General features: G+C 49.1%; 1 pseudogene; it reads right to left on the bottom strand.

Annotated features, from left to right (window-relative positions):
• Positions 1–8,466, bottom strand: part of LOC121843833 — a 62,970-nt pseudogene extending 54,504 nt beyond the window's left edge.
• Between the last annotated feature and the right edge of the window lie 8,376 nt (positions 8,467–16,842).

Genomic DNA, 16,842 nt, shown 5'->3' with positions numbered 1-16,842 from the left:
CTCTCTCTCTCTCTCTCTCTCTCCAGTCTCTCTCCTGTCCCTCTCTCTCCCTCTCTCTCCTGTCCCTCTCTCTCTCCCTGTCCCTCTCTCTCTCCTGTCCTCTCTCTCCCTCTCTCTCTGTCCCTCTCTCTCTCCTGTCCCTCTCTCTCTCTGTCCCTCTCTCCCTCTCTCTCTCTCTGTCTCCTCTCTCTCCTGTCCTCTCTCTCTCTCTCTCTCTCTGTCTCTCTCTCTCTCCTGTCCCTCTCTCTCCTGTCCCTCTCTCTCCTGTCTCATCACTCTCTCTCTCTGTCCTCTCTCTCTTTCTCCTGTCTCAGCACTACCTGACCTGATGACTCCTGGCTGTCCACCTGGTTGTGTTGCTACTCCAGTTTCTGCTATTTTCCCTGTGGCTGTGGATCCCTGACCTGTTCACCAGACGTGCAAGAGAGAGAGGGAGGCAGAGCGAGAGAGAGGGAGAGAACCATAGAACTCGAGAACAGTAGAACCGTGGAACTAGATAACAGCAGAACCGTGGAACTCTAGAACAGCAGAACCGTGGAACTAGAGAACAGCAGAACTGTGGAACTAAAGAACAGCAGAACCATGGAATTAGAGAACAGCAGAACCGTGGAACTAGAGAACAGCAGAACCGTGGAACTAGAGAACAGCAGAACCGTGGAACTAGAGAACAGCAGAACCATGGAACTAGAGAACAGCAGAACTGTGGAACTAGAGAACAGCAGAACCGTGGAATTAGAGAACAGCAGAACCGTGGATTTAGAGAACAGCAGAACTGTGGAACTAGAGAACACGCAGAACCGTGAAACTAGAGAACAGCAGAACCATGGAACAGCAGAACCATGGAACTAGAGAACAGCAGGACAATGGAACTAGAGAAAAACAGAACCATGGAACTAGAGAACAGCAGAACCATGGTATTAGAGAACACGCAGAACCGTGGAACTAGAGAACAGTAGATCCATGGTACTAGAGAACAGCAGAACCATGGAACTAGAGAACATCAGAACCGTGGAACTAGAGAACAGCAGAACCATGGAACTAGAAAACACGCAGAACCATGAAACTGGAGAACAGCGGAACCATGGAACTAGAGACAGGCATAACCGTGGAACTAGAGAACAGCAGAACCAGGGAACTAGAGAACAGCAGAACCGTGGAACTAGATAACAGTAGAACTGTTGAACTCTAGAACAGCAGAACCGTGGAACTAGAGAACAGCAGAACTGTGGAACTAAAGAACAGCAGAACCATGGAATTAGAGAACAGCAGAATCATGGAACTAGAGAACAGCAGAACTGTGGAACTAGAGAACAGGAGAACTGTGGAACTAGAGAACAGCAGAACCGTGGAACTAGAGAACAGCAGAACCGTGGAACTAGAGAACAGCAGAACCGTGGAACTAGAGAACAGCAGAACCGTGGAACTAGAGAACAGCAAAACCGTGGAACTAGAGAACAGCAGAACAGTGGAACTAGAGAACCAACAGAACCGTGGAACTAGAGAACATCAGAACCGTGGAACTAGAGAACAGCAGAACCGTGGAACTAGAGAACAGCAGAACCATGGAACTAGAGAACAGAACAGAACCATGGGAACTAGAGAACAGCAGAACCGTGGAACTAGAGAACAGGAGAACTGTGGAACTAGAGAACAGCAGAACCATGGAACTAGAGAACAGCAGAACTGTGGAACTAGAGAACAGCAGAACCGTGGAATTAGAGAACAGCAGAACCGTGGATTTAGAGAACAGCAGAACTGTGGAACTAGAGAACAGCAGAACCGTGAAACTAGAGAACAGCAGAACCATGGAACAGCAGAACCATGGAACTAGAGAACAGCAGGACAATGGAACTAGAGAAAAACAGAACCATGGAACTAGAGAACAGCAGAACCATGGTATTAGAGAAAACACGCAGAACCGTGGAACTAGAGAACAGCAGATCCATGGTACTAGAGAACAGCAGAACCGTGGAACTAGAGAACATCAGAACCGTGGAACTAGAGAACAGCAGAACCATGGAACTAGAAAACACGCAGAACCATGAAACTGGAGAACAGCGGAACCATGGAACTAGAGACAGGCATAACCGTGGAACTAGAGAACAGCAGAACCAGGGAACTAGAGAACAGCAGAACCGTGGAACTAGATAACAGTAGAACTGTTGAACTCTAGAACAGCAGAACCGTGGAACTAGAGAACAGCAGAACTGTGGAACTAAAGAACAGCAGAACCATGGAATTAGAGAACAGCAGAATCATGGAACTAGAGAACAGCAGAACTGTGGAACTAGAGAACAGGAGAACTGTGGAACTAGAGAACAGCAGAACCGTGGAACTGAGAACAGCAGAACCGAACTAGAGAACAGAACCGTGGAACTAGAGAACAGCAGAACTGTGGAACTAGAGAACAGCAGAACCGTGGAACTAGAGAACAGCAAAACCGTGGAACTAGAGAACAGCAGAACAGTGGAACTAGAGAACAACAGAACCGTGGAACTAGAGAACATCAGAACCGTGGAACTAGAGAACAGCAGAATCGTGGAACTAGAGAACAGCAGAACCTTGGAACTTGAGAACAGCAGAACCGTGGAACTAGAGAACAGCAGAACCATGGAACTAGAGAACAGCAGAACCGTGGAACTAGAGAACAACAGAACCGTGGAACTAGAGAACAGCAGAACCATGGAACTGAGAACAACAGAACCATGGAACTAGAGAACAGCATAACTGTGGAACTAGAGAACAGCAGAACCGTGGAACTAAAGAACAGCAGAACCGTGGAACTAGAGAACAGCAGAACCATGGAACTAGAGAACAGCAGAACCATGGAACTAGAGAACAGCAGAACCATGGTACTAGAGAACACGCAGAACCATGGAACTAGAGAACAGCAGAACCATGGAACTAGAGAACAGCAGAACAGAACTAGACAACAGCAGAACCGTGGAACTAGAGAACAGCAGAACCGTGGAACTAGAGAACAGCAGAACCATGGAACTAGAGAACCCGCAGAACTAGACAACAGCAGAACCGTGGAACTAGAGAACAGCAGAACCATGGAACTAGAGAACAGCAGAACTGTGGAACTAGAGAACAGCAGAACCATGGAACTAGAGAACAACAGAACCGTGGAACTAGAGAACAGCAGAACCATGGAACTAGAGAACAGCAGAACCATGGAACTAGAGAACAGCAGAACCGGAACTAGAGAACAGCAGAACCATGGAACTAGAAAACAGCAGAACCATGGAACTAGAGAACAGCAGAACCATGGAACTAGAGAACAACAGAACCATGGAACTAAAGAACAGCAGAACTATGGAATTAGAGAACAGCAGAACCATTGAACTAGAGAACAGCAGAACCGTGGAACTAGAGAACAGCAGAACCGTGGAACTAGAGAACAGCAGAACCATGGAACAGCAGAACCATGGAACAGCAGAACCATGGAACTAGAGAACAGCAGAACTATGGAACTAGAGAACAGCAGAACTATGGAACTAGAGAACAGCAGAACCGTGGAACTAGAGAACAGCAGAACCATGGAACTAGAGAACAGCAGAACCGTGGAACTAGAGAACAGCAGAACCGTGGAACTAGAGAACAGCAGAACCATGGAACTAGAGAACAGCATGGAACAGCAGAACCATGGAACTAGAGAACAGCAGAACTGGAACTAGAGAACAGCAGAACTATGGAACTAGAGAACAGCAGAACCGTGGAACTAGAGAACAGCAGAACCATGGAACTAGAGAACAGCAGAACTGTGGAACTAGAGAACAGCAGAACCGTGGAACTAAAGAACAGCAGAACTATGGAATTAGAGAACAGCAGAACCATGGAACTAGAGAACAGCAGAACCGTGGAACTAGAGAACAGCAGAACCGTGGAACTAGAGAACAGCAGAACCAACTGGAACAGCAGAACCATGGAACTAGAGCAGAACCATGGAACTAGAGAACAGCAGAACTATGGAACTAGAGAACAGCAGAACTATGGAACTAGAGAACAGCAGAACCGTGGAACTAGAGAACAGCAGAACCATGGAACTAGAGAACAGCAGAACCGTGGAACTAGAGAACAGCAGAACCGTGGAACTAAAGAACAGCAGAACTATGGAATTAGAGAACAGCAGAACCATGGAACTAGAGAACAGCAGAACCGTGGAACTAGAGAACAGCAGAACTGTGGAACTAGAGAACAGCAGAACCATGGAACTAGCAGAACCATGGAACAGCAGAACCATGGAACTAGAGAACAGCAGAACTATGGAACTAGAGAACAGCAGAACCGTGGAACTAGAGAACAGCAGAACCATGGAACTAGAGAACACGCAGAACCATGGAACTAGAGAACAGCAGAACCATGGAACTAGAGAACAGCAGAACTGTGGAACTAGAGAACAGCAGAACCGTGGAACTAGAGAACAGCAGAACCGTGGAACTAGAGAACAGCAGAACCGTGGAACTAGAGAACAGCAGAACCATGGAACTAGAGAACAGCAGAACTGTGAAACTAGAGAACAGCAGAACCATGAAAGAGAACAGCAGAACCATGGAACTAGAGAACATGCAGAACCGTGGAACTAGAGAACAGAAGAACCGTGGAACTAGAGAACAGCAGAACCATGGAACTAGAGAACATCAGAACCGTGGAACTAGAGAACAGCAGAACCGTGGAACTAAAGCACAGCAGAACTATGGAATTAGAGAACAGCAGAACCATGGAACTAGAGAACAGCAGAACCGTGGAACTAGAGAACAGCAGAACTGTGGAACTAGAGAACAGCAGAACCATGGAAAAGCAGAACCATGGAACAGCAGAACCATGGAACTAGAGAACAGCAGAACTATGGAACTAGAGAACAGCAGCAGAACCGTGGAACTGGAGAAGAGCAGAACCATGGAACTAGAGAACACGCAGAACCATGGAACTAGAGAACAGCAGAACCGTGGAACTAAAGCACAGCAGAACTGTGGAACTAGAGAACAGCAGAACCGTGGAACTAGAGAACAACAGAACCGTGGAACTAGAGAACAGCAGAACCGTGGAACTAGAGAAGAGCAGAACCATGGAACTAGAGAACACGCAGAACTGTGAAACTAGAGAACAGCAGAACCATGAAACAGCAGAACCATGGTATTAGAGAACAGCAAAACCGTGGAACTAGAGAACAGAAGAACTGTGGAACTCGAGAACAGCAGAAACATGGAACTAGAGAACACGCAGAACCGTGGAACTAGAGAACAGTAGAACCATGAAACTAGAGAACAGCAGAACCGTGGAACTGGAGAACAGCAGAACCATGGAACTAGAGAACTCAGAACCATGGAACTAGAGAACTCGCAGAACCATGGAACTAGAGAACAGCAGAACCATGGAACTAGAGAACACGCAGAACCATGAAACTAGAGAACAGCAGAACCGTGGAACTAGAGAACAGCAGAACCATGGAACTAGAGAAAAGCAGAACCATGGAACTAGAGAACAGCAGAACCGTGGTACTAGAGAACAGCAGAACCGTGGAACTAGAGAACAGCAGAACCATGGTACTAGAGGATAGCAGAACCGTGGAACTAGAGAACAGCAGAACCATGGTACTAGAGAACAGCAGAACTGCGGAACTAGAGAACCTCAGAACCGCGGAACTAGAGAACATATATCTAATAGACAGAGAGCCACACTGTCTCACCCATACAGTGTCCTGTCCTGCTAGTCTAGATCTATATCTAATAGACAGAGAGACACACGGTCTCACCCATACAGTGTCCTGTCCTGCTAGTCTAGATCTATATCTAATAGACAGAGAGACACACGGTCCCACCCATACAGTGTCCTGTCCTGCTAGTCTAGATCTATATCTAATAGACAGAGAGACACACGGTCTCACCCATACAGGGTCCTGTCCTGCTAGTCTCGATCTATATCTAATAGACAGAGAGACACACTGTCTCACCCATACAGTGTCCTGTCCTGCTAGTCTAGATCTATATCTAATAGACAGAGAGACACACTGTCTCACCCATACAGGGTCCTGTCCTGCTAATCTAGATCTATATCTAATAGACAGAGAGACACACTGTCTCACCCATACACGGTCCTGTCCTGCTAGTCTAGATCTATATCTAATAGACAGAGAGACGCACTGTCTCACCCATACAGGGTCCTGTCCTGCTAGTCTAGATCTATATCTAATAGACAGAGAGACAGAACCTGAATAGTAGAACACACCAGACCCTAACCTCCCAGGGGCCTGACCTCCAAAGGGCCCTAATCTCCAAAGGGCCCTAACCTCCAAAGGGCCCTAACCTCCATGGGCCTGACCTCTAGGGGCCCTAACCTCCATGGGCCTGACTTCCAGGGGGCCTGACCTCCAGGGGACCCTGACCTCCAGGGGCCCCTGACCTCCAGGGGCCCTGACCTCCAGGAGGGTCTGACCTCCAGGGGCCCTGACCTCCAGTGTCCCTGACCTCCAGTGTCCCTGACCTCCAGGGGCCTGACCTCCAGGAGGGTCTGACCTCCAGGGGCCTGACCTCCAGGGGCCCTGACCTCCAGGGGCCGTGACTTCCAGGGGGCCCCCATTGATTTTGTAACACTCTCACTCAGATATCATTAACATGGCATAAGACATGGCAAAATCTCCACCCCATGGCAAAATGTGTAGATTTGAAGAAAAAAAAACACGATTTAAAACTGAAACATATTCTATATGCCCCATGGCAAAAGGCTAGGGCCGGCCCTGAGTCAGTTACCCAAACAACGCAGGGCCCCCCCAGTTACCCACATGGGCCCCCTTACCTCCTCTCCCCACCCATCTGATGATTAGCAGAGTGGTAACAGGCCATCTACACTCATTGAGAGCAGCTCATTTGGTTGGAGAGTGCAGTCAAAAATATATTGATTTCAATTGTATAGATTTAATATCTTCTCTTCATCAAGATCACCCTGGGGGCTTGGGCCCCGGAAAGCCCCTGCATTAATCAGGCCCTGCCCCTCCTCTCTCTCTCTTACCTTCCTCTTGACCACAGACCACCCTCCCTCCCCCCTCTCTCTCTTACCTACCAGAGAGCAGGTTGACCACAGACCACCCTCCCTCCCCTCTCTCTCTCTCTTACCTACCAGAGAGCAGGTTGACCACAGAACACCCTCCCTCCCCTCTCTCTCTCTCTTACCTACCAGAGAGCAGGTTGACCACAGACCACCCTCCCTCCCCTCTGTCTCTCTCTTACCTACCAGAGAGCAGGTTGACCACAGACCACCCTCCCTCCCCTCTCTCTCTCTTACCTACCAGAGAGCAGGTTGACCACAGACCACCCTCCCTCCCCTCTCTCTCTCTTACCTACCAGAGAGCAGGTTGACCACAGACCACCCTCCCTCCCCTCTCTCTCTCTTACCTACCAGAGAGCAGGTTGACCACAGACCACCCTCCCTCCCCTCTCTCTCTCTTACCTACCAGAGAGCAGGTTGACCACAGACCACCCTCCCTCCCCTCTCTCTCTCTTACCTACCAGAGAGCAGGTTGACCACAGACCACCCTCCCTCCCCCTCTCTCTCTCTTACCTACCAGAGAGCAGGTTGACCACAGACCACCCTCCCTCCCCTCTCTCTCTCTTACCTACCATAGAGCAGGTTGACCACAGACCACCCTCCCTCCCCTCTCTCTCTCTTACCTACCAGAGAGCAGGTTGACCACAGACCACCCTCCCTCCCCTCTCTCTCTCTTACCTACCATAGAGCAGGTTGACCACAGACCACCCTCCCTCCCCTCTCTCTCTCTTACCTTCCAGACAGCAGGTTGACCACAGACCACCCTCCCTCCCTCTCTCTCTCTCTTACCTACCAGAGCAGGTTGACCACAGACCACCCTCCCTCCCCTCTCTCTCTCTCTTACCTTCCAGACAGCAGGTTAGCCACAGACCACCTCTCTCTCTCTCTCTCTCTCTCTCTCTCTCTCTCTCTCTCTCTCTCTCTCTCTCTCTCTCTCTCTCTCTCTCTCTCTCTCTCTCTCTCTCTCTCTCTCTCTCTCTCTCTCTCTCTCTCTCTCTCTCTCTCTCTCTCTCTCTCTCTCTCTCTCTCTCTCTCTCTCTCTCTCTCTTTACCTTCCAGACAGCAGGTTCGCCACAGACCAGAGTGAGTCATCACCTCTTCGTTCTTCCGGCTTGTGTCGTTGTCATTGGTGCTTTTGCTTTTGCACGTCCCTCGTGAGTACAGCCAGTAATCGGTCCCGACCGCTATCGTCATGAGGCTGAAGGCGGCGAAAGCCCCCACGGTGGTCACCAGCATCTGGACGCCCGGTCACACATCAACATCTTCATTGACGGTTTTGAGTATCTCACGTCACGAGACAGCTTACTTACTGAGAAAAAACCGATGTCATTTACATTTAAAGAGAAGGGAAAGGAAGAGCGAGGTAGATGTAGAGAGCAGAGAGAGAGAGAGAGAGAGAGAGAGAGAGAGAGAGAGAGAGAGAGAAGAGAGAGAGAGAGAGAGAGAGAGAGAGAGAGAGAGAGAGAGAGAGAGAGAGAGAGAGAGAGAGAGAGAGAGAGAGAGAGAGAGAGAGAGAGAGAGAGACAGAGAGAGAGAGAGAGAGAGAGAGAGAGAGAGAGAGAGAGAGAGAGAGAGAGAGAGAGAGAGAGAGAGAGAGAAGAGAGAGAGAGAGAGAGAGAGAGAGAGAGAGAGAGAGAGAGAGAGAGAGAGAGAGAGAGAGAGAGAGAAAGAGAAGGCTAGGGGCTTCACTGATCAAGCCGGGTCGTTTTAACGACCACTGGCTCAAGACTCCACCACAGACTAGACTGGCGGCAGCGGTGACGCCACATATTTCTCTTATTTCTCTTCTTCTTCTTGGAATCTCCTGGTGAAATCCAGGGCTAGGCTGGTCTGCGTCCCTGTCAGCTACCCGATCCGCCTCTCCCTCTTTCCCCGTTCAGTCTCCTTTCAGCTACCCGATCCCCTCTTTCCCCCGCCTCCTTTCAGCTACCCGATCCGCCTCTCCCTCTTTCCCCGGTTCAGTCTCCTTTCAGCTACCCGATCCGCCTCTCCCTCTTTCCCCGGTTCAGTCTCCTTTCAGCTCAACTTCTCCAACCAGCCTCTCCAGACCTAACGTCCGTTTAACGTCCACAGCGGCGGAATGACTCCATCTTCATCCGTCTAATAACACAACAAACAACAACAGCAACACCATTGAGATGTATTTTTGAAATTTTATTTAATTTTATAATATTTTAATTGGTAATTTTTGATTACACTATCAATAATCTATCTGTCACATACGTACACGCGTAATGCATAGACTAAACAACTCACCGATTGAATCCTTGACGGCTGTGGATTGAAACGCTCCCCTCCTCCTCTAAAGATTTCATTCACGTTAGTCAGGCAGACAGACAGTCAGTCAGACAGGCGGGAAGACGGTTCAGTTCCACTCGTCTCTTAGGTATTCCGGTAACGTCCTCCTCCTTCCTGAATGAACGAGCGCCTTTTCTATCTCCCGGTATGAGAGAAAAAGCAAGTACACATCCGACCGTTAGCCTGCCTCTGTTGTTGTTGTTGTTGACACGCTGACATTTTTCTTGGATATCCCCTCCAATTCAGAGCGAACACACTCCACACACTCATACACACTCATACAGACCCATAGCCAGCTACATACAAACACATAAAGCGGTTTAGCCGAAACACCGACACAAACAACACGGCACTTACACGCTCTCTCCTCTCTCTTTTGCGCCCTCACTCACTCACACACCTGCACCGAAAAGCACAAATTAAAAAAAATATATATATCCCGTTTTTCAAACCCGGTTTGTTTTCTGAAATCTCAATGTTTTAGTCCTGTCCAGTCTAGTGAGCTGACCCTAACAGCGGTGAAAGCGTAAACGGAAGTCAATCTGGAGGTTTAAAAAAAACAAAACAACGGTAGGTGGGCGCCTGGCTGCTCCTCTCCGTGAAACGTGCCGGTGAAACAGATGACAGCCAGCCAGCCCCACGCTCCCCAGCCGCTACCGGGTGTCAAACACCGCCCACGGATCGCTTTGTGGGGAGACTGTGATGCGTTGCTGTGTTGTTGCCACGTAGTTGTCGCGTTCAGAACGGCTGCTGTCCATGGTGCTGAACGGAGGGGATTCTGTTTGGCACACCTGACTGTTTCTCACTGACTGTCTGCTCCTAACCTGACTGTTTCTCACTGACTGCCTGCTCCTAACCTGACTGTTTATCCCTGGACTGCCTGCTCATAACCTGGCTGTTTATCCCTGGACTGCCTGCTCATAACCTGGCTGTTTCTACCTGACTGTTTCTACCTGACTGTTTCTCCCTGACTGCCTGCTCCTAACCTGACTGTTTATCCCTGACTGCCTGCTCCTAACCTGACTGTTTCTCCATGACTGCCTGCTCCTAACCTGACTGTTTCTCACTGACTGCCTGCTCCTAACCAGACTGTTTCTCCCTGACTGCCTGCTCCTAACCTGACTGTTTATCACTGACTGTCTGCTCCTAACCTGACTGTTTCTCACTGACTGCCTGCTCCTAACCAGACTGTTTCTCCCTGACTGCCTGCTCCTAACCTGACTATTTATCACTGACTGCCTGCTCCTAACCTGACTGTTTCTCACTGACTGCCTGCTCCTAACCTGACTGTTTCACCTTGACTGCCTGCTCCTAACCAGACTGTTTCACCATGACTGCCTGCTCCTAACCTGACTGATTCTCACTGACTGCCTGCTCCTAACCAGACTGTTTCTCCCTGACTGCCTGCTCCTAACCTGACTGTTTAACACTGACTGCCTGCTCCTAACCTGACTGTTTCTCACTGACTGCCTGCTCCTAACCTGACTGTTTCACCCTGACTGCCTGCTCCTAACCAGACTGTTTCACCCTGACTGCCTGCTCCTAACCTGACTGTTTCTCCCTGACTGCCTGCTCCTAAACTGACTGTTTCACCCTGACTGCCTGCTCCTAACCTGACTGTTTCTACCTGACTGTTTCAACCTGACTGCCTGCTCCTAACCAGACTGTTTCACCCTGACTGCCTGCTCTTAACCTGACTGTTTCTCCCTGACCTCCTGCTCTTAACCTGACTGTTTCTCCCTGACTGCCTGCTCTTAACCTGACTGTTTCTCCCTGACTGCCTGCTCCTAACCTGACTGTTTCTCCCTGACTGCCTGCTCCTAACCTGACTGTTTCTCCCTGACCTCCTGCTCTTAACCTGACTGTTTCTCCCTTACTGCCTGCTCCTAACCTGACTGTTTCTCCCTGACTGCCTGTTCCTAACCTGACTGTTTCTCCCTGACTGCCTGCTCCTAATCTGACTGTTTCTCCCTGACTGCCTGCTACTAACCTGACTGTTGTATGTGTGTGTGTGTGAGACACAGTGTGTGTGTGTGCGCGTGTGTGTGTGTGTGTGTGAGAGACACAGTGTGTGTGTGCGTGTGTGTGTGTGTGTGTGTGTGAGAGACAGTGTGTCTGTGTGTGAGAGACACCGTGTGTGTGTGTCTCCACTGCGCTGTTTAGGCGAAAGGGAGAGAGAGACAGAGGGGAGAGAGAGAGAGAGAAGGGAGGAGAGAGAGAGAGAGAGAGAGAAAGGAGAAACAGAGAGAGAGAGTGTGAAAGGGAGAGAGAGAGCGAGAGAGAGAGAGCGAGAGAGAGAGAGAGAGGAGGAGAGAGAGAGACAGAGAGAGAGAGAGAGAGAAAGAGAGAGAGAGAGAGAGATGGGCACCAAGCGAGGCGTGAAGAATCAGCGCCCAGAGAGTAGAACCTTACTTAAAGAGGCAGAGGCCCATTTTAATGATACCTCTTCACTCCTGCTACATACTGCTTTACAGACTGCTAACCACGCTGCTACCAGAGGGTTTTATACTGCCTTACAGACTGCTAACCACGCTGCTGCCAGAGGGTTTATTACTGCCTTACAGACTGCTAACCACGCTGCTACCAGAGGGTTTTATACTGCCTTACAGACTGCTAACCACGCTGCTACCACAGGGTTTTATACTGCCTTACAGACTGCTAACCACGCTGCTACCAGAGGGTTTTATACTGCCTTACAGACTGCTAACTACTGCCAGAGGGTTTTATACTGCCTAACAGACTGCTAACCACGCTGCTACCAGAGGGTTTTATACTGCCTTACAGACTGCTAACTGCTGCCAGAGGGTTTAATACTGCCTTACAGACTGCTAACCACGCTGCTACCAGAGGGTTTTATACTGCCTTACAGACTGCTAACTACTGCCAGAGGGTTTTATACTGCCTAACAGACTGCTAACCATGCTGCTACCAGAGGGTTTTATACTGCCTTACAGACTGCTAACTACTGCCAGAGGGTTTTATACTGCCTTACAGACTGCAAACCATGCTGCTACCAGAGGGTTTTATACTGCCATACAGACTGCTAACCACGCTGCTACCAGAGGGTTTTATACTGCCTTACAGACTGCTAACCACGCTGCTACCAGAGGGTTTTATACTGCCTCACAGACTGCTAACCACACTGCTACCAGAGGGTTTTATACTGCCTTACAGACTGCTAACCACGCTGCTACCAGAGGGTTTTATACTGCCAGACTGCTAACCATGCTGCTACCAGAGGGTTTTATACTGCCTTACAGACTGCTAACTACTGCCAGAGGGTTTTATACTGCCTTACAGACTGCTAACCACGCTGCTACCAGAGGGTTTTATACTGCCTTACAGACTGCTAACCACGCTGCTACCAGAGGGTTTTATACTGCCTTACAGACTGCTAACCACACTGATACCAGAGGGTTTTATACTGCCTTACAGACTGCTAACCACACTGCTGCCAGAGGGTTTTATACTGCCTTACAGACTGCTAACCACGCTGCTACCAGAGGGTTTTATACTGCCTTACAGACTGCTAACCACGCTGCTGCCAGAGGGTTTTATTACTGCCTTACAGACTGCTAACCACTCTGCTGCCAGAGGGTTTTATACTGCCTTACAGACTGCTAACTACTGCCATAGGGTTTTATACTGCCTCACAGACTGCTAACCACGCTGCTACCAGAGGGTTTTATACTGCCTTACAGACTGCTAACCACTCTGCTGCCAGAGGGTTTTATACTGCCTTACAGACTGCTAACCACGCTGCTGCCAGAGGGTTTTATACTGCCTTAGAGACTGCTAACCACGCTGCTACCAGAGGGTTTTATACTGCCTCACAGACTGATAACCACACTGCTACAAGAGGGTTTTATACTGCCTTACAGACTGCTAACCACGCTGCTACCAGAGGATTTTATACTGCCTTACAGACTGCTAACTACTGCCAGAGGGTTTTATACTGCCTTACAGACTGCTAACCATTCTGCTACCAGAGGGTTTTATTCTGCCTTACAGACTGCTAACCACGCTGCTGCCAGAGGGTTTTATACTGCCTTACAGACTGCTAACCACACTGATACCAGAGGGTTTTATACTGCCTTACAGACTGCTAACCACGCTGCTACCAGAAGGTTTTATACTGCCTTACAGACTGCTAACCACTCTGCTGCCAGAGGGTTTTATACTGCCTTACAGACTGCTAACCACGCTGCTGCCAGAGGGTTTTATACTGCCTTAGAGACTGCTAACCACGCTGCTACCAGAGGATTTTATACTGCCTTACAGACTGCTAACTACTGCCAGAGGGTTTTATACTGCCTTACAGACTGCTAACCACGCTGCTACCAGAGGGTTTATATACTGCCTTACAGACTGCTAACCACGCTGCTGCCAGAAGGTTTTATACTGCCTTACAGACTGCTAACCACTCTGCTGCCAGAGGGTTTTAAACTGCCTTACAGACAGGGGGTTTTATACTGCCTCACAGACTGCTAACCACGCTGCTACCAGAGGGTTTTATACTGCCTTACAGACTGCTAACCACTCTGCTGCCAGAGGGTTTTATACTGCCTTACAGACTGCTAACCACGCTGCTGCCAGAGGGTTTTATACTGCCTTAGAGACTGCTAACCACGCTGCTACCAGAGGTTTTATACTGCCTTACAGACTGCTAACCACACTGCTACCAGAGGGTTTTATACTGCCTTACAGACTGCTAACCACGCTGCTACCAGAGGATTTTATACTGCCTTACAGACTGCTAACTGCTACGCTGCTGCCAGAGGGTTTTATTCTGCCTTACAGACTGCTAACCACGCTGCTGCCAGAGGGTTTATACTGCCTTACAGACTGCTAACCACGCTGCTGCCAGAGGGTTTTATACTGCCTTACAGACTGCTAACCACGCTGCTGCCAGAAGGTTTTATACTGCCTTACAGACTGCTAACCACTCTGCTGCCAGAGGGTTTTATACTGCCTTACAGACTGCTAACCACGCTGCTGCCAGAGGGTTTTAGACTGCTAACCACGCTGCTACCAGAGGGTTTTATACTGCCTTACAGACCTAACTACTGCCAGAGGGTTTTATACTGCCTTACAGACTGCTAACCACGCTGCTACCAGAGGGTTTATACTGCCTTACAGACTGCTAACCACGCTGCTGCCAGAAGGTTTATTACTGCCTTACAGACTGCAACCACGCTGCTGCCAGAGGGTTTATTACTGCCTTACAGACTGCTAACCACTCTGCTGCCACGCTGCTAACTACTGCCATAGGGTTTTATACTGCCTCACAGACTGCTAACTACTGCTACAGAGGGTTTTATACTGCCTTACAGACTGCTAACCACGCTGCTGCCAGAGGTTTTATTACTGCCTTACAGACTGCTAACCACGCTGCTGCCAGAAGGTTTTATACTGCCTTACAGACTGCTAACCACTCTGCTGCCAGAGGGTTTTATACTGCCTTACAGACTGCTAACCACACTGCTACCAGAGGGTTTTATACTGCCTTACAGACTGCTAACCACGCTGCTACCAGAGGATTTTATACTGCCTTACAGACTGCTAACTACTGCCAGAGGGTTTTATACTGCCTTACAGACTGCTAACCACGCTGCTGCCAGAGGGTTTATTACTGCCTTACAGACTGCTAACCACGCTGCTGCCAGAAGGTTTATTACTGCCTTACAGACTGCTAACCACTCTGCTGCCAGAGGGTTTTATACTGCCTTACAGACTGCTAACCACGCTGCCACCAGAGGGTTTTATACTGCCTCACAGACTGCTAACCACGCTGCTACCAGAGGGTTTTATACTGCCTTACAGACTGCTAACTACTCCAGAGGTTTTATACTGCTGCCACAGACTGCTAACCACGCTGCTGCCAGAGGGTTTTTACTGCCTTACAGACTGCTAACCACACTGCTGCCAGAAGGTTTATACTGCCTTACAGACTGCTAACCACTCTGCTGCCAGAGGGTTTTATACTGCCTTACAGACTGCTAACTACTGCCAGAGGGTTTTATACTGCCTCACAGACTGCTAACCACGCTGCTACCAGAGGGTTTTATACTGCCTTACAGACTGCTAACCACTGCTGCCAGAGGGTCTTATACTGCCTTACAGACTGCTAACCACACTGCTACCAGAGGGTCTTATACTGCCTTACAGACTGCTAAACACGCTGCTGCCAGAGAGTTTTATACTGCCTTACAGACTGCTAACTACTGCCAGAAGGTTTTATACTGCCATAGAGACCGCTAACCACACCGCTACCAGAGGGTTTTATACTGCCTCACAGACTGCTAATCACGCTGCTACCAGAGGGTTTTATACTGCCTTACAGACTGCTAACCACGCTGCTACCAGAGGGTTTTATTCTGTCTTACAGACTGCTAACCACGCTGCTGCCAGAGGGTTTTATACTGGCTTACAGACTGCTAACTACTGCCATAGGGTTTTATACTGCCTAACAGACTGCTAACCACGCTGCTACCAGAGGGTTTTATACTGCCTTACAGACTGCTAACCACGCTGCTACCAGAGGGTTTTATACTGCCATACAGACTGCTAACCACGCTGCTACCAGAGGTTTTATACTGCCTTACAGACTGCTAACCACGCTGCTGCCAGAGGGTTTTATACTGCCTTAGAGACTGCTAACCACGCTGCTACCAGAGGGTTTTATACTGCCTCACAGACTGATAACCACACTGCTACAAGAGGGTTTTATACTGCCTTACAGACTGCTAACCACGCTGCTACCAGAGGATTTTATACTGCCTTACAGACTGCTAACTACTGCCAGAGGGTTTTATACTGCCTTACAGACTGCTAACCACGCTGCTGCCAGAGGGTTTATTACTGCCTTACAGACTGCTAACCACGCTGCTGCCAGAAGGTTTATTACTGCCTTACAGACTGCTAACCACTCTGCTGCCAGAGGGTTTTATACTGCCTTACAGACTGCTAACTACTGCCATAGGGTTTTATACTGCCTCACAGACTGCTAACCACGCTGCTACCAGAGGGTTTTATACTGCCTTACAGACTGCTAACCACTCTGCTGCCAGAGGGTTTTATACTGCCTTACAGACTGCTAACCACACTGCTACCAGAGGGTCTTATACTGCCTTACAGACTGCTAAACACGCTGCTGTCAGAGGGTTTTATACTGCCTTACAGACTGCTAACCACGCTGCTACCAGAAGGTTTTATACTGCCTAGAGACCGCTACCAGAGGGTTTTATACTGCAGACTGCTAACCACACTGCTACCAGAGGGTTTTAAACTGCCTTACAGACTGCTAACCACACTGCTACCAGAGGGTTTTAAACTGCCTTACAGACTGCTAACCACGCTGCTACCAGAGGGTTTTAAACTGCCTTACAGACTGCTAACTACAGCCAGAGGGTTTTATACTGCCTTACAGACTGCTAACCACGCTGCTACCAGAGGGTTTTATACTGCCTTACAGACTGCTAACCACGCTGCTACCAG

This window comes from Oncorhynchus tshawytscha, unplaced genomic scaffold, assembly GCF_018296145.1.
Source record: "Oncorhynchus tshawytscha isolate Ot180627B unplaced genomic scaffold, Otsh_v2.0 Un_contig_11237_pilon_pilon, whole genome shotgun sequence".
Lineage (NCBI taxonomy): Eukaryota > Metazoa > Chordata > Actinopteri > Salmoniformes > Salmonidae > Oncorhynchus > Oncorhynchus tshawytscha.
The sequence above is the reverse complement of the archived record's forward strand: the minus strand, read 5'-3'. Positions and strand labels throughout refer to the sequence as shown.